General features: G+C 46.0%; 1 protein-coding gene across 3 annotated transcripts in view; it reads left to right on the top strand.

Moving 5' to 3' along the window:
• VANGL2 (VANGL planar cell polarity protein 2) overlaps window positions 1-24,855 on the top strand; it is a 55,605-nt gene that overhangs the window by 7,063 nt on the left and 23,687 nt on the right. For 2 of the 3 annotated variants that reach the window (XM_084823884.1, XM_084823886.1), the window contains exon 2: window positions 11,106-11,317. The gene's annotated coding sequence lies outside the window, so the exon portion shown is untranslated. Of the gene's footprint in view, window positions 1-8,583; window positions 9,321-11,105; window positions 11,318-24,855 lie in introns of those variants that run through there. The other variant, XM_084823885.1, reaches the window with a different exon arrangement.

The following is a 24,855-nucleotide window of genomic DNA, read 5'->3' as shown; positions in this document are numbered from 1 at the left end:
TAGTTCTCGGTTCGCATACTGCTGAAGCCTAACTTGTAGGATTTTGAGCATCACCTTGCTGGCATGTGAAATGAGCGCAATTGTGCGGTAGTTTGAACACTCTTTGGCATTGCCCTTCTTTGGAATTGGAATGTAAACTGACCTTTTCCAGTCTTGTGGCCACTGCTGAGTGTTCCAGATTTGTTGGCATATTGAATGCAGCACTTTAACAGCATCATCTTTTAGGATTTTAAATAGCTCAGCTGGAATACTGTCATCTCCGCTAGCTTTGTTGTTACTAATGCTTCCTAAGGCCCACTTGACTTCACTCTCGAGGATGTCCGGCTCACGTTCAGTGACCGCACTCTCATGGCTATCAGGGACATTCAGATCTTTCCTGTATAGTTCTTCTGTGTCTTCCTTCCACCTCTTCTTAATCTCATCTGCTTCTGTTAGGTCCCTGCCTTCTTTGTCCTTTATCATGCCCATCTTTGCACAAAACGTTCCCTTGAGATCTCCAATTTTCTTGAAGAGATCTCTAGTCTTTCCCATTCTGTTGTTTTCCTCGATTTCTTTGCATTGTTCATTTAAGAAGGCCTTCTTGTCTCTCCTTGCTATTCTCTGGAACTCTGCATTCAGTTGGGTATATCTTCCCCTTTCTCCCTTGCTTTTCGCTTCCTTTCTTTCTTGAGCTACTTGTAAAGCCTCATCAGACAGCCACTTTGCTTTCTTGCATTTCTTTTTCTTTGGGATGAATTTCGTTGCTGCCTCCTGAACAATGTTACGGACCTCCGTCCATAGTTCCTCAGGCACTCTGTCTATCAAGTCTAATCCCTGAAATCTATTCCTCACCTCCACTGTATATTCATAAGGGATATGATTTAGGTCATACCTGAATGCTTTAGTGGTTTTCCCTACGTTCTTAAATTTAAGCCGAAATTTTGCAAGAAGCAGCTCATGATCTGAGCCACAGTCAGCTCCAGGTCTTGTTTTGACTGATTGTATGGAGCTTCTCCATCTTTGGCTGCAAAGGACATAATCAATCTGATTTCGATATTGACCATCTGGTGACGTCCATGTGTAGAGTCGCCTCTTGTGCTGTTGGAAAAGAGTGTTTGCTATGATCAGCATGTTCTCTTGGCAAAACTCTATTAGCTTTTGTCCTGCTTCATTTTGTACACCAAGGCCATGCCTGCCTGTTATCCCGGTGATTTCTTGACTTCCTACTTTAGCATTCCAATCCCCTATGATGAAGAGGACATCTTTTTTTGGTGTTAGTTCTAGAAGGTGTTGTAGGTCTTCATAGAACCGATCAACCTCAGCTTCTTCGGCATCAGTGGTTGGGGCATAGACTTGAATTACTGTGATGTTGAATGGTTTGCCTTGGATTCGTACCGAGATCATTCTATCATTTTTAAGATTGTACCCCAGTACTGCTTTTCCCACCCTTTTGTTGACTATGAGTGCTACTCCATTTCTTCTAAGGGATTCTTGCCCACAATAGTAGATATGATGGTCACCTGAATTAAATTCGCCCATGCCTGTCCATTTTAGTTCGCTGATTCCCAAGATGTCGATGTTCAGTCTTGCCATCTCATGTTTGACCACCTCCAGCTTCCCTTGATTCATTGATCTGACATTCCAGGTTCCTAAACAATATTGTTCTTTATAGCATCGGATTTTCTTTTCACCACCAGACACATCCACAGCTGAGTGTCCTTTCGGGTTTGGCCCAGCCGCTTCACTCTTTCTGGCGCTACTTGGAAATACCCTCTGCTCTTCCCCAGTAGCATATTGGACACCTTCTGACCTGAGGGGCTCATCTTCCGCCGTCATCTCTTTTAGCCTTGTGATACGTTCCATGGGGTTTTCTTGGCAAGAATACTGGAGTGGGTTGCCATTTCCTTCTCCAGTGGACCACATTTTGTCAGAACTCTCTGCCATGACCTGTCCGTCTTGGGTGGCCCTGCACGGCATAGCTTATGGCTTCACTGAGTTACGCAAGCCCCTTCGCCACAACAAGGCAGTGATCCATGAAGGGGGTTTAAGTGGTACATTTTATTAATATGGGAAGCGCTAATTTTCTGATGGCATTGGGCACGGGGAACTGCGGTCTGCCTTTAGTTGGTGTGGTGGCCCTGGCCTTCCAAAATGAAGTTGAGCTGGACTGCAGTGAAAGCTGCTCAAACCTGCCCCACTTCTAAAGCTGGAATAAGGCCATTTCCTCCTCTCCCCCTCCCCATAGCTACCCTAATTTTGTCCACTTGGGTAACGGTTGCACTAATAACGTTCAAGTGTTTAAACGAATGATTTAGTAGAACTGTAACGAGGTTTCTGCTAATTGCAAACCCCCAAGTTACTTAGTCCACCATTATAAAACCGTGTAATTGAATTCTAAACTATTGTGTTCCATCAATTATTTATAGCCAACGGTGCTATGAAAAAATAAAGATATGTAACGCCATGCAAGGGACCCAGCATCTCCTCTGTGTTCTTGTTCTGGAACACTGGAGAAGAGCCTGAACAATTACAAATTTTGCTTTGAATTCAAACAAACACCACTGTGTCTCTAAAGACTGTCCTTAGGTTTTTTAAAAATGTGGTTGTGCTGCTCTTGGCAGAACTTAGGAAGTTGCCTTATATCCAAGTCCATCTTACCCAGTATTGTTTACTCTGACTGGCAGAGGCTTTCCGGGATCTTGATTAGGAAGATTTTTCCCATCAACTCCCGCCTTATCTGACTTTCAGCTGCTCTACTCACTGAGCAACAGTCTCTCTTACAGTGTGTTCCAGACTCTTGCAGTACTGGGGGAGGCCTTTACTGCTGCTTCTGCTATCGGGGGGCACCAAGATGCAATTGGAACATAATAGCTGTGTTAACACATAATGCTAAGCTGTGGTCTATGTTAACCATGCTTTGTTGCTCTGTTCATGAATTGTCTTGCAGATGAGCAAACAAACCGCAGCTTATTTTCCCTACTTCTGGTTTGTTTCTGCCCTGCCCATTTTGCCAGCCTTCAGCGTGGTTTCGTTTTCTAACAAGCCACCCTGCAGCAAACACACCGCATTCAGAGAACACGATAACCCACCCTACGGAAAATGCACTGCATTCATAGAGCTTGATAAGCTGCGGTTCAACATTGATCCATGGTTCAACAACAAGCCTGTGAGGCTGTTCATGCGACACGAAGACCCACTATGGGTTATTTAACCTACAGTGTGGCTGTAGCATGTGTGGGGAGCGTTCAGCCACCTTTTTGAATATGCAACCCCCATTGGAGGGGTTGTTGTTTCGTGCAGACCTGACGAGCGTGGGTTATGTGAGGGTTCAACAGCCCTCGCATAATCCATGGTCTATTTTCAGGTTATGCGAGGGTTGTTTAACCCTCGCATAACCAAAGCTCACTGGGTTGTTTAACCCTCGCATAACCGATGCTCACTGGGTTCATACAACACAACAACCCCTGAGCAGGGGCTGCATATGCAAGTTGTGTGTGGGCACCGTGGCTTGTTGTGGGTTAAATAACCCACACCAAGGCACGGTGTGTCATCCAAACTCAGTCACTGGGTTGTTCGTGGTTAAACAACCAAACTTAACCTACAATTAGTTCTTAAGTTAACTTTGAGTTGTTTAATTTGCCATCACTATGCCAGCAACAAACCATTGGTTCTATTTCCGGTTTATAGCTGGTTAACAATCCATGGTTTGTTTGTAGGGATGGGTTCAGACACAGTGATGTGGTTCGCACGTGACAACAACCCGTGTTTTCATTAACCATGGTTTGTTGAATCGTGGGTTGTCGTTACATGTGAACCCGGAACTATGGTTGTTAACCACAAACAGCCCATGAAGAGAACTCATGGTATATTGTTGGATTGTGAACTGTGGGTTGTTTAAACCATGGGTTGTCGTTATATGCAAGCCCAGAATTGTGGGTTGCTCATAGGTTGTTTTTCCAGGCTGCAGAGGCAGAGGACAAGTGCGGTCAAGAAACCTAGCCTCTTTACATGCCAGTACTTCAGTGCCACAAAGGCAGTTGGGATTCAGGAAGGGAGCGGGTGAAGGAGGAAGGAAACAAACAATCCAGGGACTGAGCAAACAAACCATGGTTTGTTGGATCACCTGCCAGACAAACCCTGGGCAGGGCAACAAACCATGGTTTAAATAAACCATGGGTTAGCATTATATGCAAACCAGGCCAATTATTGTGCTGGATCAAACCAAAGATCAGCATATGGCTTTCAGCAGTGGCTAGGAAACAGCAAGAGGGGAAGGCAGTAATATGTCACAAAACACGGGGAGATGTTCTCAGTTGCCTGGAAAAACTTTGTAAACATAGGTTTGAGCAACGGACTTGCCCCTTGGGAAGGAAATACCTTTCTGAAACGCATTGGTTCCAATAAAAAGTGTTTCAACGGTGGCGAGTCGGGTATCTCTTGGAAATTCCCAAGCAGGCATGAAGGGGATGGCACAGGCCAGCCTTCTCCAACCTGGTGCCCTCCAGATGTGTTGGACTACAATTCCCATCGCCCCAGCCAGCATGGCCAGCGATCAGGGGTGATGGGCATTGTAGTCGAAGACATAGGGAGGGCACCAGGGTGGGAAAGTTACTGCTTGTTTTTCCTTCACACCTGGTAGTCAGAGGTATACAGGGGCTCCCTTTAGTGATCTTGGGTGACCACTCTCCTCTGGGAATGTGTCTCATAATCTGGGCCCAAGCATCATTTTGGGGGTCCAGTTTGAACTTGTAACATGGCCTCCTCCCACCTACCCACCCATGATCCCATCCATCCCATTTCAATAGTTTCTGTTTTAGTGCCGAAGTTCCCCCCACAGCCCACACTGGGGCTTTTCCACCATACCTCAACCCCCCTCCCCACTTTTTGCGAATTCTTCTTTACCATAACATCCAACTTGGTCGTTCTTGGGCGAGTGTGTCACTCAGGGAAGCTCAGCTCTCTCTGCCTCTGCGGTGCCTAGTTCAGCCTTCTCCAGTGGCCATGTTGGCTGGGAATGATGGGTGTTTCAGTCCAGCACATCTGGAGGGCACCACGCTGGAGGAGGCTGAAGTGGTTGAACTGCAGAAGCACGTCTCTCTGTCCTAGAGAAAGGCTGTGGGGCTGCTGGCCAGGATGTATTTGTTCTGCCTCTGATTGGCTCCAGCAAATCTCACAGGCTCTGAGCAGCGTAGGTACATAGACACAAGGAAATAAGTCTCCATAAATACCCTCGGGCCTCACCTACAATTTAGCCTCAGTTTTATTTCCTCACGGTAATGAAGCTGCAGCCTGCCCATCTCTGGGCCCTGGTAAAATGTACCCCCACCCCACTTGCATGTGCACAAGACGCGTGCGCGCGCACACACACACACACACACACACACACTTGGCCCTGCTAATAATTCTAACAGCCATCCGAATGAGCAGCTATCTCAGTACCATATAGCCTTTGTAACCCAGCAAGTCACATGTTGCCCACCAGGCATGTGTCGGTGTCTGCCAAGAGCTCAGGAATCTCCCTGTTTTTGACAATACCAGGTATCGGTTATACAGAAATAGACTTCCCATGAATGTTTATTTATTTTCAGTTACTTTTAGGCTGCCTTTAAGGATAAAACCCTCTCAAGGCAGTGTACAGGATTTTAAAAATCCATACAGAAGTATACAAATAGGCAATGAATATAGAATAAAATACTATAAAACAGTATACAATCAGATTATATCAATAAAACCTGCAGCCCACAGATTATGGGAAGGACGGTGAGAAAAAGTGGGTCTTCAGAACCTTCCTGAAGACCTGCAAAGAAGGGGCCTGACAACCCCCCGATGGAAACAGATTCCAGAAGTGTGGGGCCACCACTGAAAAGGCCCTCTCCTTTTACTCACCACCCTAACCACCTTTAGAGGGCAAGTGAGAAGGGCCTCAGTCGATTACCTCAAAGTGTAGGCACGCTGATACGGGAGAAGGCGGTCCTTCAAGTTACTTGGGGCCAACCCATTTATGGCTTTAAAGGTTAAACCACACTTTAAATTGGGCTTGGAAACAATGGGGACCAAGGCAGCTGGTGCAGTATCAGTGCCATATGATCAGACTGCCCAGCCCCACCAATATCCAGGCATTCGCATTCTGTACCAGCTGAAGTTTCTGAACTGTCTTCAAAGGCAGCCCTATGTAGAGCGCATTACAGTGGTCCAGCCTACATGTCAACAGAGCATGAATGACCAAGGCAAGATGTCTCTGAATGTGGAAGTTCTACCTGGCTATCACAGCAACTAGCTGTCAACAGACCTTCCCCCCACCCCATGAATAAAAGAGGCAGGCTACCACCTTCGGGAATTGTGGAATATTTGACCATAGTGCAAATACTGTCAAAAACAAGGCAGTCGGTTGACAATAATTAACAGGTCAATTGGCTGGTGTCTGAACCTTGCTTACGGTCCCTTTGGCTGACTTATCCTTCAAGTTCACCAGTTAAGACTCCTACAGACATCACTCTAGAAATAACTGAGTTGCAAAACAGCCTCTAACTAGATATGGAGGAATAAATGGGTCTGTGCAAATTTCTTTCCAGTAAAGTGCTCATTTCTGACCACTTCCAGAAAGAAATGCGGTTGAGTGAGGACAACCACTTAAGATGTAAGAAATAAATAAATACAGTGTCCTGGATCAAGGTAGGCATCACAGTATACATGGAGCTGCCCTTAAAGAGTGTTTGGAAATTGCAGCTGGTTAAAATGCGGCAGCCACGTTGCCTTCCAGTGCCCATTTTCTTGTCTTTATTACATCAACTGCACTGGCTGCAGACTTGTTTACAGGCACAATTTAAAGTGCTGGTGCTTATCAGTAAAGCCCTAAGCCACTTGGGGCCGGGGCAACGGATAGACCACCTCCTCCTGTACGAACGTGCCTGTAGTCTGAGACCCGCTTATCAGCGCATGTGTGTGTCCCTCCCACCACATGGGACGGGGCCTTTTCTGTGGCAGCACCCCAGGTGTCGAACTCTCTTCCCAAGACAGTTGGACGTCTTTGTTCAGTTTTAGGCGGGATGTTAATATATTTTTATTCCGCATGGCTTCTGAGTGTTTTTAAGATTGTTTTTCTCCTGCTCCTAATTTTGCTGTGTATGATGTCTTAAAGCTTTTAAATGGAAAGTTGAGTTGGGGGCTTTACATATAAATAAATAATGTTTGCACACCACTGGCTGGGTGCTGTACCGCAGAATTGGGAATGTGGGAAGTGTTCTGGAAAAGGCGGAGCCTGTATCACATGGATCGTCCTTGTGCTTATAGGGGGAGGACAGCTGGACAGACAGACTCCTTTCAGCTGAGTGGGGTGGGTGGGTGGGCGGGCAGCAGTGCTGTGCTTGAATCTGGGACGGTCTGGGCACATCCACAAACGTTACTAGCCCATAATGCATTTGGAGCTTCAGTCCCATGTCCACCTGTGCTGGTTGTTTTTGTTGTACATGGATGCCCTGAAGGAGTGGAGAAGGAAGGGCGGAGAAATGGCTTCCACCCAGTTGACAGTAATTTCCTTGGCTGGTTGCCGCTGGTGATTAAGCATGTGCCTTTAGCAAAGCCTGCCATGCGGTGAAATCATGTGCAGGTTTACTTGGCATAACATTTCCTTGAGCACAGAGGGGCTAACTCTGGAGTAAGTGTACATCCAGTGGTGGAAAAAATTTGCGAACCCCTTAGGATTGTCACATATTCCATCCTAAAAAGTTATTAGATCTTAATCTAACTAGATAAAGAACAATAGATAATCTGATTAAACAATTGACAGACAAACATGATGCTTTTTCAACATTCATTTATCCACAACTGATTCAACGTTCAATATCCGTGTGTGAAAAAGTATGCGAACCTTTCGATTCAGTCCCTGGTGGCACCTCCTCGAGAAACAATGACTTCAAGTAAGCGTTTCCTGTAACTGTTGGTCCATCTCTCACATGGGCATGGAGAAATTTTGGCCGATTCCTCCTTACAGAACTGCTTCAACTCAGTGACATTGGAGGGCTTCCTTGCATGAAGAGCTCGCTTCAGGTCCTGCAACAACATTTTGATGGAGTTTAGGTCCGGACTTTGACTAGGCCGTTCTCAAACACGGGATTTCTTCTTCCTCAGCCGTTCTTTTGTAGATCTGCTTGTATGTTTAGGATCCTTGTCTTGTTGCATGACCCACTTTCAGTTCAGCTTCAGCTCCTGGACGGGTGGCCTGACATTCTCCTCGAGAGTCTTCTGATACACTGCAGAATTCATGGTTATGTCAGTGACGGCAAGCTGTCCAGGTCCTGAGGCAGCAAAGCAGACCCAAACCATCACATTCCCACCACCATACTTGACAGTTGGGATGGGGTTCTTCTGTTCAAACTCAGCGTTTGTTTTTTGCCAAACATAACGTTTCTCATTGAGGTAAAAAAGTTCTACCTTTTGACTTGTCTGTCCAGAGAACATTGTTCCAGAAGTCTTGGGGATCATCTTTGTGCTCTTTAGCGACCTTTAGACAGGCAGCAGTGTTCTTTTTAGAGAGCAGTGGTTTCCTCCTAGCTATCCTCCCATGAACACCATTCTTGTTCAGTCTTTTTCTGATCATTGAGTCATGAACACTCACATTATCCAAGGCAAGAGTGGCCTGCAGATCCTTGGATGTTACTCTGGGGTTCTTTTGGACTTCCTGGATGATGCGCTGGTTTGTTCTTGGAGAGATTTTAGAAGGATGACTGCTCCTGGTAGAGTGACTGTGGTTTAGAACCTTCTCCATTTGTAGACTATCTGTCTGACAGTGGATTGGTGGAGCCCCAAATCCTTAGAAATGGTCTTGTAACCCTCTCTGGGCCGATGAACAGCAATAACTACTTTTCTGAGGTCCTCAGAGATGTCTTTTGATAGTGGCATGACATGTTTCCACACAACTGCATGATGAAGACCAAACTTACAAAGTTTCTGATCCTTTTGTAAGGTGGGGCCTCCCAAACTCACCTCTGAAGGTCTACTTAATTAATTAAAATGCCTGATTCTAATTATTCCGTTTAACTGAGTTGATGCAATGAGGGATTCGCTTACTTTTGCACATACCCTGACTCTTAAGTACTCATTGTTTGCCTAATTTATACATCGTTTTATTTCACAAGACATGAAATTAGTTAATATAAACCCCATTGGATATTTAGAAAAGGACTGGTTTTGATTCATGAGCACTATCATGGTAAAACGATGGAATTTCCATAATTATCATTAGCGTTCACAGACTTTTTCTCACCACTGTAGGATTGCAGCTTCAGTCTCTGTGCTGTGACTTTGATGGGTCTCTGCTTTGCCCCTCTAGCACAAGTCTGGAGGTGAGCTGTTTTACTTGTTTTAATCAAGCCTTGAGTGCCATTTTTCTTGATAGAAAGGCAGGGTACAAATCAAATCAGGAAATACTTTAAAATATTTATATCCCATCCTTCTATTCTTAAAATATAATTGAAAGCAAACTGTCCAATTAAAGCAATAGAAATGCACCGATAAAACGCTACAGTGGCAACCTGGACAGTTGGAGCAGTTAAAACGAAATATGATCAAAGCAGCAAGGACTGGAGAAAGCCTTCGAGAATCTTGACCTGATGCCTGAAGGACTCTGGTTTGGGTGCCTCACAAACCTGCCTCTGGAGGCTGTTGCAGAGATAGAAAGCCACCACGGAAAAGGCCCTCTCTCTAGTCCAGCGGCCACCTGATGCTAGGGGAGTCTGGTGGCAGCCCTCCAGAAGTGACTGTAAAGATCAGACATGTTCATACAGGAGAAGGTGGCCTTTTAGGCTTAGCAGGGTCGTGGTGGGGGGCATGCAGATCCCCTTATGTGTTAAAAGAACACGTGAGAGAGTCGCAGGCGTGTGCAGGCTAGCCACTCCCAGTTGCGCATTTGGTGAGCATGGTGAGTTGAGAAGAGCCCTGCGTGTGTGCCAGTGTTTGCACGTAGAGCTCCTCTGTGCGAGGGAGCAGCAGCCAGTCTGGCACAGGTTCCCCGCGTCACAGGAGGGCGCTCTGCGCATGTTGACATGCGCATAGGGTCCCTTCTCATGCTTGCTAGATGTTTGGGGGGGCACCTGGTGTGGCAGGGGGCATGACCAGCATGTGTGATCCTGGTCCCCCCCGCTCCGCCCAATATCTGAGAAGCGTTTCACCTCCCCTAAGATGTCTGCAGATGTGGGTCTGGTTCTATATTTCTTTGGCTCAGGGGTGGGCCACTTCTAGCCTTCCAAATGTTCTTGGACCGCAGCTCCTGTCAGCCTTAGTCAGCAGAGCCAGCGGTAAAGGAGGATGGGAGTTTCAGTCCAAGAACATCCAGAAGACCACTAGTTGCCTGTCCTTTCTTTTGGCTGGTGCTTATTTTGATGTTTTCTTCGTGTTACAAGATTCCTGTTATCAGAAGAGCCTTGTTGGATCAGACCAAAGGTACATCTAGTCCAGCACCCTGCTGCCCACAGCGGCCAAACACTTGCCTCTCGGAAAGCCACAAGCTGATATTCAGTAGTACGCTGCCTCTGACTGTGGAAGTTCCATTTAGGCATCCTGGCTAGTAGCCGTGGATAAAGCTCCTCCTCCTCCCATTTGCCTAATCCCCCGTGAAAGCCGGTTAAGCCAACGCTCTGGCTGCATCTTGTGGCATAAACTAATTATTGTCTGTCCTGAATCTTCTGCCGATGAATTGTATTGGATGAACTTGAGGTCTAATATTGTGAGAGCAGGAGAAAGACGTCTCGGTGCACTTTCTCCACACCATGTATGATTTCCATAAACCTCTATCGTGTGTCGCTCCCAATTCCCTGTCCTTTTTCTAATCCAAAAAGCCCCAAACGCGTTGGCCTTTCCTTGTAGAGAAAGCGGGCCAACCCCTTGATCGTTTGGGTTGCCTTCTTATACTCCTCCTCTAGTTCTACAGCAGTGTTGCTTTTTTGAGGTCTTCTTGTCTGACATCACTGGGATCGCTGCTACTCCTGGTCAGGGGCTAAAACAAGAGATTAAGCATCATCATAATAAATAATAAATGTTCCGTGGGGGACCCTGCAGTCCCTTCTTGACTGACGCACACTGCAGCCCACCCTACTTGCAGACCTCATATTTAATATGTTTTCTTTCAACAGCTTGCTTCCAGAATCTGGGCATCACAGTCATTGTAGATGTTGAAACCCGGGACTTGCCCCATTGACTGGGACGGGACTAGGCATCTGGACCCAGCTGCGGACTGCTGCGAAGGCTCCACAGTGCCCAGCTGCTTGTGGAACTAAGTGAACCGGCGGGGGGGGAGACTCTCCTCCGTCACAGTGACTTTCCTGTGTCGTGTGCCCCCGAGTTGGTGAGTGTCGCTTCACCCGTAAAATGGGGGTTGACGGTTTGCTTGTTGGGAGCATGACCCTGAAGCTCTGCACTGATGCACCTGTTCTTCTTTAAACTCGTTCCTGTCTAAAATAAGTGCCTGCCTTCTGGAAGCTTTGGGGATGTAGAAATCCTCATGGTCACAAGGCTTATTTTTTAATTTGTGGTCGCTTATTATTTCTAGCAGTCTTGCATTTCTTTAAAAAAAACGATAACAAAGAAAGAAAGAGAAGGGAGAGGGAAGCACTAATAACATAACATTGGATGCAGGGATGTGAAAAATGGTGGCTCATAAAGGCTGCCATAGAACTGCAAATCTATTCCTGTTTGTCCGCAAGCCTTCTTGAATTCAGTAGCCTAATTTAGCAAGAAAAAAGGCTTTTTGTTACCACTGTTGACAAACCACTGGGGGTCTGAAACTTTTCCTGATCTACTGCAAATCACCTGGAGTTCTATCAGTAAATCCTGATCTACCTTCTACCCACTTTTAGGGCCCAGTGGGAGATGCAAAAATTGGTGTGGGTCAGGGGGTGAAGCTTGTGGACTTTATTAGAATGAACCTGGTGATGGTTGGTGAAAGTAGTCACTGGTCCAATGCTATGCATAGCTGCCTAGGTGGGTTGCTCATCTGTTTGGGGTTCTTTTGTTTCTTGTACAGCATGCATTCTTGCTCAGAGAAGGAAGTTAGGCCTTCAGCACATGACTAGACTGAAGGCTGTGGTTTGTCTTTCTAGTGTTGTAGTATGACTCTCCTATCAGTTGCTGATCCATTTGTCTGGATGTGAGATCCCACATTGCTGGGATATATCCCAACAAGAAGTAACTACCGGACAAAGGAAGAGGTGTCTCCAGACCCAAAGAAATCTTGATACACACCTCTGTCCCAAACGAGGCAATTATTTCACCAATCCTAAGACTGCAGAATGGGTTTGTCCTTCCACATCTGTCGGTTGGCTAAATGGGCATGGATTCTGTTGTCTCGTACAGAATTTGTCTATGTGGAGAGCCAGTGTGGGGTGTTGGACTAGGATGAGGGAGAGCAGGGTTCAAATCCCTGCTCAGCCAACATGCTGACAGGGTGACCTTAGGTCAGTTCCTTCTTTCAGCCTAACAACTTCATAGGGGTGTTGTAAAGATAAAAGGGGAGAAGCCCTTTGTTATGCCATGAACTCCTTGGAATAAAGATTCAGTAGTAATATATTTGCCTTTAAAGAAATAAAAAAACAGGTTTGTAGCTTCACTGCTGCACATAAAGTACTTTAAAATACTGGTGATAGAGGCTGCAAGCTGTTGTGGGTTGATGAATCTGCCTGTGTGCTCAGGTGTGTGTACACACATCTCTTTGCGTGCAAGGATAAATGTGTGTGAAGGGTGCCAAAGAGAGAGGCAGGCCTATTGCAAGCCCTAGCCTAGAGTTTCCCAAACTTCCAGTCAGTGATGTGCGCCCTCGCCCCTGTAAATTGAGTTGGTGGTTAGAAGGCAGTACCAGAATAATTCACAGTGTGATGAACCCATTCCTGTTGCCAGCTGGAACACAGAAAGCTGTCTGTTACTCTTGATCCATCTAGTTCAGTTCTGCCTGCCCTGATGGGCCTCAGTGGCTTTCCAGGGTCTCAGATGGGGGTCTTTCCAACTTTACCTGGAGGTGCTGCCTGGGATTGACCCTGGGGCCATTTGCATGCGAGCAGGAGCTCTCCCCCGACCCCCAAGTTCTCGGCTCTCTGGAACCTTTTGAATTTAGTGTATTTCCCGCAACGTGCACATTGGAAGCTACTCCTAATTGTTCATAACCGTCCCCTGGACCCAGCTGGGTGTTGGGAGCAGAGCCGTGAGTTTTGCTTTCCCCTGCTTATGTCTCCCTTCCCCACTGCCTGTCCCCTAACCCTTCCTGTTCCCATAAATCTCCTGAAGGCCCCACAGAACAGTGAATAAGGCTTGACAAAGTGCAGCCTCTCCCCCCCCCCCGCTTCACAGTCCCTTTTCAAAAAAGCCCCTCACCCTTTGGCCCGTTTCAAATTTTTCATCTCCCCCCCCTCCCTGCTGCATTGTTTCCTGAGAAACCCTCCTTTTTTCCCCAAACAAAGCTCTGGGTGGGTGTGAGGGGTGGGTGGGGAAGGGTTTTTTTCCTGGTTGACACCCCTCTTCCTCCCCCTCCCCCCCCCCCCCGCTTTGGATGCTGGCCTGCAAGCTCTTCGGCCCTGTTGCCATCACCTAGGCAACCAGGGTGGACATGTTTGCAGGCTGAGCTTTTGTTTTCCTGTCGTGATAAATGTGCAAAACCCTCCAGCATCTTGCACAAAAGCCTGTTCTTCCCTTCAGTCCCATTGCCCCTCTGTTTCCTCCCCCCAGAGCCAAGAAGTTTGGACAAGAGCAAAAATATGTCTTATTTTCTTTCTCTTAGTGATGTGAGCTCTCCTCGGGTGTGGAAAGCGAGCTTGGGCACGCATGCTGGCCCCACCTGCCCTCGTGCATCTCACACACACACACACACACACACACACACACACTCTCCACACTTTGGGGGCTTGTCTGTAAAGGAGCAGCTGAACATGTCTGTGCTCTCCCTGGGATTGGAACCCGGGCCCCTCACTATCCACACAACCGTAATCATGTGGGGGAAATACCTCCCAGACAGAGCAATAAACTTGGATTATTGTGTTCTTGTAAAATATCGTCAAATAGTTTCAGCCTAATGAGGAAAAAATGGTTAGTTCTTTGAAGTAAGGGAGGGCGACTTCAGCACTGTGGTTTTTGGTAACAAGAAGTGGCGCCCCTCGGATTTTGTTTTATTAAATATTGGGGCTGCCGCTTTTAATCGATTATATTGGTTAGATTAATCGGGTTAAATCTTTTTGATTTTTAAAAACCCCTTGATCAGGCAGGTTTTTTTAAAATGATGAATTATACATTGTTTTTAAGGCAAGTCTTTACATAAACTGTGGGTGCCATGTTTGAAGTGGCACCCCCCCGGCCCACCTCTCCCAAGGTAATGCCTTGATACCCTCTTTCTTGCTCCCACCACCCACACATCTGTCGGTGGGATTGCAAGACGATCCTCAGAAGATCAGCAGCGTTCCCAAATAAGGAGGAAATTCCTGAGATTCTCTGGCCCCAGACTGTTCAGGGAAGCCCAGTCAGGTCTCCTCCAGATCTGCTGCACTGCAGTTGCCATCAACCTCAGCCAGCGCAGCCAGTGGCCCTGCTGACGGGGATGGTGGGAGCTGAAGTCTAATACAACGGGGAGACGCCAAATTGGGGAGGGCTGATTGAGGACTTTTAACGGCCAAATCCAGCACCTTGAATTGAGCCCGGAAACAATCGGTAAATCAGTCAAGCTGGCAGATGATTGACTTAATATGGTCTGTGCTGCTGCCTCCAGATAACAGTCGGGCTGTCTTGTTCTGGACCCATTGAAGTCCCCAAATCATTGTCAAGGGCAGCCCTATGTAGAGTGCATGGCAGTCATCCAGCCTAGAGGTGGCCTGCTGTGACTTCTGCTGGAAAGGCCGTATTGGGTGTACTAGATGGAGTTAGTAGAAGGCATTCTTGGCCACCGCTCCTATCAGCACCTCCAGAAGCAGAGACGGATCTAGAAGCTGAGCCATTCAGGACAGGTTGAGTACCTCCTCCCAGGATCCTCAGGGTAGTATCCAATGTTAGTCCTATGCAGACCCATTGAAATGAATGGAACTTAAGTTAGTTGAGACTAACTTGTCTCATTCATTTCAGTGGTTCTACTCTATGTAGGACTAACACTGGATATTACCCTCAGAGTGTCCAACCAACAGTGCTTCTTAATCTGGATTGAGGTTCAGTTTGTTCACCTTCATCTATTGCAAGATCGATGGGACACCTCCTTTGTTCAGAATTGGCTTCCATCAGGAGTTTGCCAGGGCCCTTCTTTCAGGTCTTCAAGAACGCTCTGAAGACCCACTTATTTTTGTTGGCCTTCCCATAGTGTCTTGGGCTGCTGATTTTATTGGTAATCTTTGTTTCTATGGGTATTTATTGGTAATCTCTGTTTTTATGGATTATTATTGAATATGTACTTATTGATTTTGATTGCATCCACTTCAGATGCTTTTTATCTTGTATGCTGCCTTGCAAGAGTTCCTTTAAAGGCAGCCTAAAAATAATTTTAAATAAATACATAAATAAATAAGATTGCCTCCAAACACTGGGACACAACCTCCACTGTTGCCTGAGATCAGGTGATGGAAATGAGAGAGCAAGAGAATGCAAGAGCAAGCTGGCCGTCAGCCACATTGATGGCATTGCAGCCCAAATTTCTGGATGACCAGACCCAGTGTCTTTATGTAGATGTTAACAAGCATATGATCAGCTTAAACTGAATTCCTTACAACTCATATGATCAGCTACAGTTTTCTTTAAATGAGTGTCAGCCCTATTAAATCTTGTAGAAAGAGTAAGGGCTGTAGGATGTCTCATTAAATAAATATCCTCCTCTTCTATAATATAATTTTGCGTTCCTTGACTCCAGGCCATAGTGCGTCTGTTAATGTGAAGTGTTGGTATAGTGTTGGTATAGCTTGGGCCTAAAACTCTCTGGATGGCTGCCAATGGGTGTCACTGTGTCTCAGGCTCCATTGCAGGGTGCCTGTGAGGTGACTGGGTCATGCCCTGATCCATGGAGGGCCATACCAGAGTGGTAGCATCACAGTTTTCTAGAAAAGTTGGTGAGATGAAACAAGAGAGGGACAGACATACAGTGACAATTAAGTGGATCCCACATTGCAGGGTTGGTGTTAAGCACTCCTGAGTGAAGGAATCTTTTCTAATTTGTTTTAGCTCACTATTGTATATTTCCATTGGTTTCTTTTTGTACAAACCCAGACCTGCTGAATTCATCCCGAAGGTCCACATAGTTCAGCATTCTCCAGTGACCTCTTCTCTTCCATGTGTTTGTCTAATTCTTTTCTGTCATCCTTCCCCAACCTGGTGCTTTCCAGATGTGTTGGGTGCTGGGGGTTGTAGTCCAACACATCTGGAGGGCACCAGATTGGAGAAGGCTGTTTTACGGGAAGGGTGTTTTATGTAAGGGCGCATCAGCTGGTGGCCATGTCTTCTGGGCAGCAAACTGCATCGCTTAACTAAAGGCTGCTGTCAGGAAGAGCTTCCTTTTGCCAGGAACTTCATCCCCATCAGAGGAGACGATGGAGTCTGACTTGGTCTAAGACACCTTCACACGTGCAATATAACCTCATTCATGCTGCGCGAACATAGGCAAGACCAGGTTGCTTGTCTGTCTAGCTCAACACGCTCTACTCTGGCCTGCAGCGTTTTCCAGGGTCTCTGGCAGAGAAGGGGCTTCGCATCACCTTGCATCTTATTGGAGATGCTGGCGAAGACTGGACCTGGGACTTCCTGTATCCAAACAGGTGCTCCGCCCCTTGCTTGCTGGCTTGTCCCTTTGCTGCCATAAACGCTGAAGCCGCCGCTGCCGCCTTACTGCTCAGCTGCATGGTTGATTGCACATTGAGGACACTTTGGCTCCTTTCATTCTCCTCTGATCATTCTCTTTCTCTCCTCCATCCCTCCCCCACTTCCCATAAAACTCTGCCAAGAAAGCCTTGTAATCTGGGGATGGACGGGCAGCCTCGGCTCTTCCTGCAGAAGTCTGTTGCAGTCCCGCTGTTTCCCGGGCCTCTGGTGCTTTGTGTTGCCTTCCGTCCGCGGAGCCCACTCGGCGTGGGTTTGGTCAGTGTTGGGGATGGGGGACCAGAGTCCATTTTGCAGAGGGGGGAGATGGAGGCTGTGAGAAAGCAAACAATAGAAGGTGGTCGTGCAGAGTTCAGTTTCAAGACATAATTGACAGGACTGCTGTCTGAGTAACCAAATCAGTTAATAGATTAAACCTGCATAAATGTGCGTGCAGCTAAAATAGTATTTTTTGGAGAAAAGGGCATTCTCTTGTTCTTGGATGACTCACACACATGTTGCAGTCGGAGCCATCCAAGAAGAGGCCTTCCCTCCCTCCTGTGTGAATGGAGGGGGAATGCTTCTTCTAAGGCAGCGCTTGCCACCTACACTTTTTATAACTACTTGCAGCAAAAATAATACATTAAAAAGAGCGCTGCCCAACTAATTGGGGATGCTGCTGTTGTCAGTTAAGAAGCTTTAAATTGAACATATTAATGCCAGGCTTGTTTTGGTTATGCTAGCTGGGTTGGTTGGGAGTTGTAGTCCAACCCGTCTGGAGGGCACCGGATTGGGTAGAGGGAGGCCGGCCTGGGGGCACAGTTCTTGCTTTGGGTCTGCAGTCCCGGGTTCATTTCGCAGGCCAGCTCCTTCAGCAGAGGGAAGAGGAGCCACACCGTAGGCTGGGCGTCTGTGGCTCAGTGGTGGAGCCCCAGCTTTGCACGCGCAAGGTCCCAGGTTCAGTCCCCAGCAGCATCTCCAGTTATGGCTGGGAATGTCTCTGGCTTGAAGGCCTGGAGAGCTGCTGCCGCTCGGTGTTGGCTGAGCTAGATTGGCCAAGGGTCTGACTCGGTATAAGGCAGCTTCCGACGCTGCCAGTGTAGACTTCCCACCCGGTGCACCACGCTGCGGATAAAAGTGTTCCCCCTGGTCGGCTGATCTGTGTGGATCACCTGAGGATCACCCTAGAATCATAGAATCATAGAATAGTGGGGTTGGGAGGGGTCTACAAGGCCATCGAGTCCAGCCCCCTGCTCAATGCAGGAATCCAGGTCAGAACCAAGTCAGAACCCTTGGGAAGGTTGTGTGGCTTCACCCATTTTGGCTGGTGGCTCTGTCCATTGATCCCCCCACCCCAAAATCCTGCCCCTGGGGTCAACTCGGCACTTGGGCCAAAAATGGCTCCTGCCCCTGATCTAGTGAATGAAAGTTTATAGCCCTGGTAATAAACATTCTGCTTCTCTGCTCTTTATTAATTGTGCATGTTTGGTCTGTAGGTGGGTCATTGTTGTTTCCATTCAAATGTGTGATCCCACCACAACCCTGTGGGACTCTAGGCACTACGTGAAGAAGAAGCAAGGGAGTTTATTGTATTAGCAATCAGCGATTGTACCATTCCTAAAGGAAACAGCAATCTGTCAAATTCCATATAGCAAAGTAAATTAGAATTAAAGCAGTTCAGATGAAGATATTACAGCAAAAACAGTCTGCTCACACCTGGACAGCGTCTAGGCATGCCCTTTAGACAGAGGGCATGATTTTCCACTCGTAAACAATATAGATAATATAAATCAAGTCTTTGATCCAATTACTTTTGGATGCACTTTCAAGGCAAATATAATAAACGTTGCAGTTCTGAATGTGGTATATCTGTCCTGGTCAGATCGCAAATGTAGCAGTTTCTCGTGGCTGCTTTTCTTTGTTTTCCTTGCCAATAGTGGCTGTATGTACAGGTCTCTTAACACGGTAAGCATTTTACACCCCTGTAGAAATGGACACGGCCCTCCACCTCTACTCTATTACATGGGCAGATTCTAAGACTCCTTGGGAATTTTCTCCAGACGCCCCGTACAATCTGCCAATGGGAGAACATTTAGCCGGGCTTGTGTGAAAGCAACCCTTAGTGCCCTCTTCACTAGATGTTCAAAATTAAGTGGTACCTGAACAGATATACACATAATACTAGCATATAACGGATTTGATTTACAAAGAAAAATGTCTGCACAATTACTTTGCAATGGGACATCTTTCAGGTGTCGCAGCAAGGCTCCTTTAGCCTTCTCATAGCCCAAGTAAGTAAATAAGGAACAGAGAAGCCCAAATTTAAAGCCTTCTCACAGAGCTTCTGCTGCCAAGAGCCCTCCCCATCTCTCCATAAGCTTCAGCCACCAACACCAGAACCTGTTAGAAAATTATTGTCAGCCAAAACAGCCCTGCCAAGGGAAGGTCTAATTCTGCCCTTACTGTGGCCAGCTTGGTTGATCTAGGTACTGGCAAGACTCTACATGCAAATTTATTATGTTCCTTTTCTAAAGGATCGTGCTTATCCTAGGTCCATAAAGGGGCACTGTGCAATAACTGGAGCATAACTCTACATCTACACATTCAAGAGTTGGTTTAATTGGGTTGCCTCCTTTGTTCTATGAAATCTTAACAGCCCATTTGTAGCCCTGTCTGCCATTTGAGTTAATTTCAATACTTCTGAAAGCTACCGACTTATTGGATGAAACATTATACCTAGGTAATTTTTTTACTTATTTGATCTGATGTCCAGCAAGTAGTCATTTGTGGGCTCTAGTAGTTCTGTCAAAAACCATAATTTTTGTTTTGTCATAATTTGTACTCAGATGTTCAATTTGGCAGTATGGGCTGAATCCTCTTTGCAATCTGCATAGGCCAGCTTCTGTCTGAGAAAGTAATACTGCATCATCTGCATATAACAGAACACAGCAGCTGCTCCTCACCTTTACCGGGAAGAATTGGTCACTTTTTAAGAAGGCTACTACAGTATTCAAATACAAATCGGAAGGCAGAGGAGCCAAAATCCAGCTTGCCGCACTGCCTTGTAGCCGGGATCTTATTAGATAATATGCCATCAATCCCTAACCTTTTAAAGTTGCATCTGTACATAAACTTCTAATGTGGTTCAGAAGGTTGTTGTCAGTACCTAAGAACAGTAATCGGGACCATAGTTGTCCATGAGGAATTGCAGCCTTTAAATCAATAAAGGCTACATAAGCACCACTTGATTGACCTTTTAAGCTTTTTTAACTACGTGATCAAGAATGAAACAGTGATTTTGGGGGGATTGTCCTGCTCTAAATCTAGCCTGTTCTGGTGCTAAGAGATCATGAAAATCAACCCCACCATTCCAACTTGTCACATAGGTGGCAGGCATATATTCTCCCCAGTACATCCAGCGGGCTTATAGGCCTATAATTGGCAGGATCTGTCTTAGGGCCTCTCTTACGTATTGATATGACTATTGCTGAATGCCATTCAGGTGGAAAACAGCCAGACCTACCAGTGTGTGAGAACAGAGCTGCCAAAGCAGGAACCCACCAATCCCTCAAGATGGTAAAAAGTTCAAGTGGAAGATGGTTCTCCCCTGAAGTCATCCCATGTTTTAATTGGGATAAAACTCTGTTTACCTTTTCCACGTGATTGGTGGCTAGTCTGAAATTTGTGCTGATGTAAAGCTTCTTCTAAGTTACTAGTAGTCGGTTGTACCCCTTCATGGATCACTGCCTTGTTGTGGCGAAGGGGCTTGCGTAACTCAGTGAAGCCATAAGCTATGCCGTGCAGGGCCACCCAAGACGGACAGGTCATGGCAGAGAGTTCTGACAAAATGTGGTCCACTGGAGAAGGAAATGGCAACCCACTCCAGTATTCTTGCCAAGAAAACCCCATGGAACGTATCACAAGGCTAAAAGAGATGACGCCAGAAGATGAGCCCCTCAGGTCGGAAGGTGTCCAATATGCTACTGGGGAAGAGCAGAGGGTATTTCCAAGTAGCGCCAGAAAGAGTGAAGCGGCTGGGCCAAACCCGAAAGGACACTCAGCTGTGGATGTGTCTGGTGGTGAAAAGAAAATCCAATGCTGTAAAGAACAATATTGTTTAGGAACCTGGAATGTCAGATCAATGAACCAAGGTAAGCTGGAGGTGGTCAAACATGAGATGGCAAGATTGAACATCGACATCTTGGGAATCAGCGAACTAAAATGGACAGGCATGGGCGAATTTAATTCAGGTGACCATCATATCTACTATTGTGGGCAAGAATCCCTTAGAAGAAATGGAGTAGCACTCACAGTCAACAAAAGGGTGGGAAAAGCAGTACTGGGGTACAATCTTAAAAATGATAGAATGATCTCAGTACGAATCCAAGGCAAACCATTCAACATCACAGTAATTCAAGTCTATGCCCCAACCACTGAGGCCGAAGAAGCTGAGGTTGATCGGTTCTATGAAGACCTACAACACCTTCTAGAACTAACACCAAAAAAAGATGTCCTCTTCATCATAGGTGATTGGAATGCTAAAGTAGGAAGTCAAGAAATCACCGGGATAACAGGCAGGCATGGCCTTGGTGTACAAAATGAAGCAGGACAAAAGCTAATAGAGTTTTGCCAAGAGAACACGCTGATCATAGCAAACACTCTTTTCCAACAGCACAAGAGGCGACTCTACACATGGACGTCACCAGATGGTCAATATCGAAATCAGATTGATTATGTCCTTTGCAGCCAAAGATGGAGAAGCTCCATACAGTCAGTAAAAACAAGACCTGGAGCTGACTGTGGCTCAGATCATGAGCTGCTTCTTGCAAAATTTCGGCTTAAATTGAAGAACGTCGGGAAAACCACTAAACCGTTCAGGTATGACCTAAATCATATCCCTGATGAATATACAGTGGAGGTGAGGAATAGATTTCAGGGATTAGACCTGATAGACAGAGTGCCTGAGGAACTATGGACGGAGGTCCGTAACATTGTTCAGGAGGCAGCAACGAAATCCATCCCAAAGAAAAAGAAATGCAAGAAAGCAAAGTGGCTGTCTGATGAGGCTTTACAAGTAGCTGACAAAAGAAGGGAAGCGAAAAGCAAGGGAGAAAGGGGAAGATATATCCAACTGAATGCAGAGTTCCAGAGAATAGCAAGGAGAGACAAGAAGGCCTTCTTAAATGAACAATGCAAAGAAATCGAGGAAAACAACAGAATGGGAAAGACTAGAGATCTCTTCAAGAAAATTGGAGATCTCAAGGGAACGTTTTGTGCAAAGACGGGCATGATAAAGGACAAAGAAGGCAGGGACCTAACAGAAGCAGATGAGATTAAGAAGAGGTGGCAAGAATACACAGAAGAACTATACAGGAAAGATCTGAATGTCCCTGATAGCCATGATAGTGCGGTCACTGAACTTGAGCTGGACATCCTAGAGAGTGAAGTCAAGTGGGCCTTAGGAAGCATTAGTAACTACAAAGCTAGCGGAGATGACAGTATTCCAGCCGAGCTATTTAAAATCCTAAAAGATGATGCTGTTAAAGTGCTGCATTCAATATGCCAACAAATCTGGAACACTCAACAGTGGCCACAAGACTGGAAAAGGTCAGTTTACATTCCAATTCCAAAGAAGGGCAACGCCAAAGAGTGTTCAAACTACCGCACAATTGCGCTCATTTCACATGCCAGCAAGGTGATGCTCAAAATCCTACAAGCTAGGCTTCAGCAGTATGTGAACCGAGAACTACCGCAAGTACAAGCTGGGTTTCGAAGAGGCAGAGGAACTAGAGATCAAATCGCCAACATTCGCTGCATCATGGAGAAAGCAAGAGAATTCCAGAAAAATGTCTATTTCTGCTTCATTGACTACGCTCAAGCCTTTGATTGTGTGGATCACAACAAACTGTGGCAAATTCTGAAAGAGATGGGGGTACCAGACCACCTTACCTGTCTCCTGAGAAACCTGTACGAGGGTCAAGAAGCAACAGTAAGAACCAGACATGGAACAACCGATTGGTTCAAAATTGGGAAAGGAGTACGACAAGGCTGCATATTGTCACCCTGCTTATTTAACTTATATGCAGAGTACATCATGAGAAATGCCGGGTTGGATGAATCAGAGGTCGGAATTAAGATTGCTGGGAGAATTATCAACAACCTCCGATATGCAGACGATACCACCCTAATGGCAGAAAGCGAAGAGGATCTCAAGAGCCTCTTGTTGAGGGTGAAAGAGGAGAGTGCAAAAGCTGGTTTGAAACTCAACATTAAAAAAACTAAGATCATGGCATCTGGCCCCATCACTTCCTGGCATATCGAAAGGGAAGAAATGGAAGCAGTGACAGATTTTACTTTCTTGGGCTCCAAGATCACCGCAGACGGTGACTGTAGCCATGAAATTAAAAGACACTTGCTCCTTGGGAGGAAAGCTATGGCAAACCTAGACAGCATAGTAAGAAGCAGAGACATCACCTTGCCGACAAAGGTCCATCTAATCAAAGCTATGGTTTTCCCAGTAGTAACGTATGGCTGTGAGAGCTGGACTATAAGGAAGGCTGAGCGCCGAAGAATCGATTCTTTTGAACTGTGGTGCTGGAGAAGACTCTTACGAGTCCCCTGGACTGCAAGGAGGTCAAATCAGTCCATCCTAAAGGAAATCAACCCTGAGTGCTCATTGGAAGGACAGATACTGAAGCTGAAGCTGAAATATTTTGGCAACCTAATGCGAAGAGAAAACTCTCTGGAAAAGACCCTGATGCTGGGAAAGACTGAAGGCAAAAGGAGAAGGGGACGGCAGAGGATGAGATGGCTAGATAGCATCACGGATGCAATGAATATGAACTTGAGCACGCTCCGGGAGAGAGCGCAGGACAGGAAGGCCTGGCGTGCTATGGTCCATGGGGTCACGAAGAGTCGGACACGACTGAACAACAACAAGTCGGTTGTAGCTGTTCATTGAACAGATTACCAAAGCAGGTTTTCCACCTTTCCATGGAGATGTGGGAATCAGAAACAGAAGGCATCTTGACTTCCATTTTAGCAACCATTTCCCATAACGTTTTGGTATCCTTTTGAGTTAGGGCTAACTTGTTCCGCTGGTCTCTAAAATACTGTTTTGTCTTCTGGGCTATCAGTTGTTTATATAATCTACGTATGTCATAGAAAGACTGTGGTGTCTGGGGAACATTGTGTTTTCTGTATACCATAATCATCTTCCACAGTTGTCTCTTTAATAACCGGCAATCTTTGTCATACTAGCCATCAGCTACTGGAGGGTGGACCTTTTGCTGCTGACTTATCTCACTGCAGATAAATGGTTGTTATTCTTTGTTATCTGATGGTACAGGTCTACAGCAAGGACAGAATCATTAGCTAGCAGCAATTTCTCCCTTAGATTTACATTTTCCTTGGTATGCAATTTCTTCTTTAAATCTGGTAGCACTTGAGGATTCCATTTTACCCTTTTTGTTGAAACTAACAGTTGATTAGCCCCTACGTGGACTTCAGGTGTTTCTTTACCCCCCGTCGGCCATAAAATCTTAAATGTAAAGTGTTAGGGGTTGCTTAATACCCTGTTCTCAACTTGAAAATCCAGGATTTGTGGGAAAGATCATGCAGAAATTAAAACATAATCAATCACACTTGCCCCTGAAGAGCCAATATAGGTAAATTCTCCAAAAGGATCATTGAAATCAGCAATCATTGAAATCAGCAATCTTTAAAACAGTGGGATTCAACTTAAAATTTAAATTATTTAGAATCAGTCCTGCCTTATTAGTTTTACTGTCTTTTGAATTTCATTGCCTCATATGCCAAGACCACATAGTATCATGTCCTTCACTGAGCTCTGGGCACTCCATACCAGTCCCTGTTCAACCACTGAAATCCCCTGCTATCAACAAAGAAATAGCAGAGTAAAAGTCCTCTAGATCACACACAGATTGTTCCAAGTCTGCCCAGCAGGCATCACAAAAGAGTGTCGATCTCTTAGGGGGGATATAAACATAATATATGTAGTGCTACCCTTTTTAACCATAACTGCCAAGGCTTCAAAGTTGTACCTCATACTGCTGACCC

This window comes from Heloderma suspectum, chromosome 17 (genome assembly GCF_057233095.1).
Source record: "Heloderma suspectum isolate Gila_16-S chromosome 17, 16-S_ref, whole genome shotgun sequence".
NCBI lineage: Eukaryota > Metazoa > Chordata > Lepidosauria > Squamata > Helodermatidae > Heloderma > Heloderma suspectum.
Note: the sequence above shows the minus strand (reverse complement) of the source record. Positions and strands in the feature narration are given on the sequence as shown.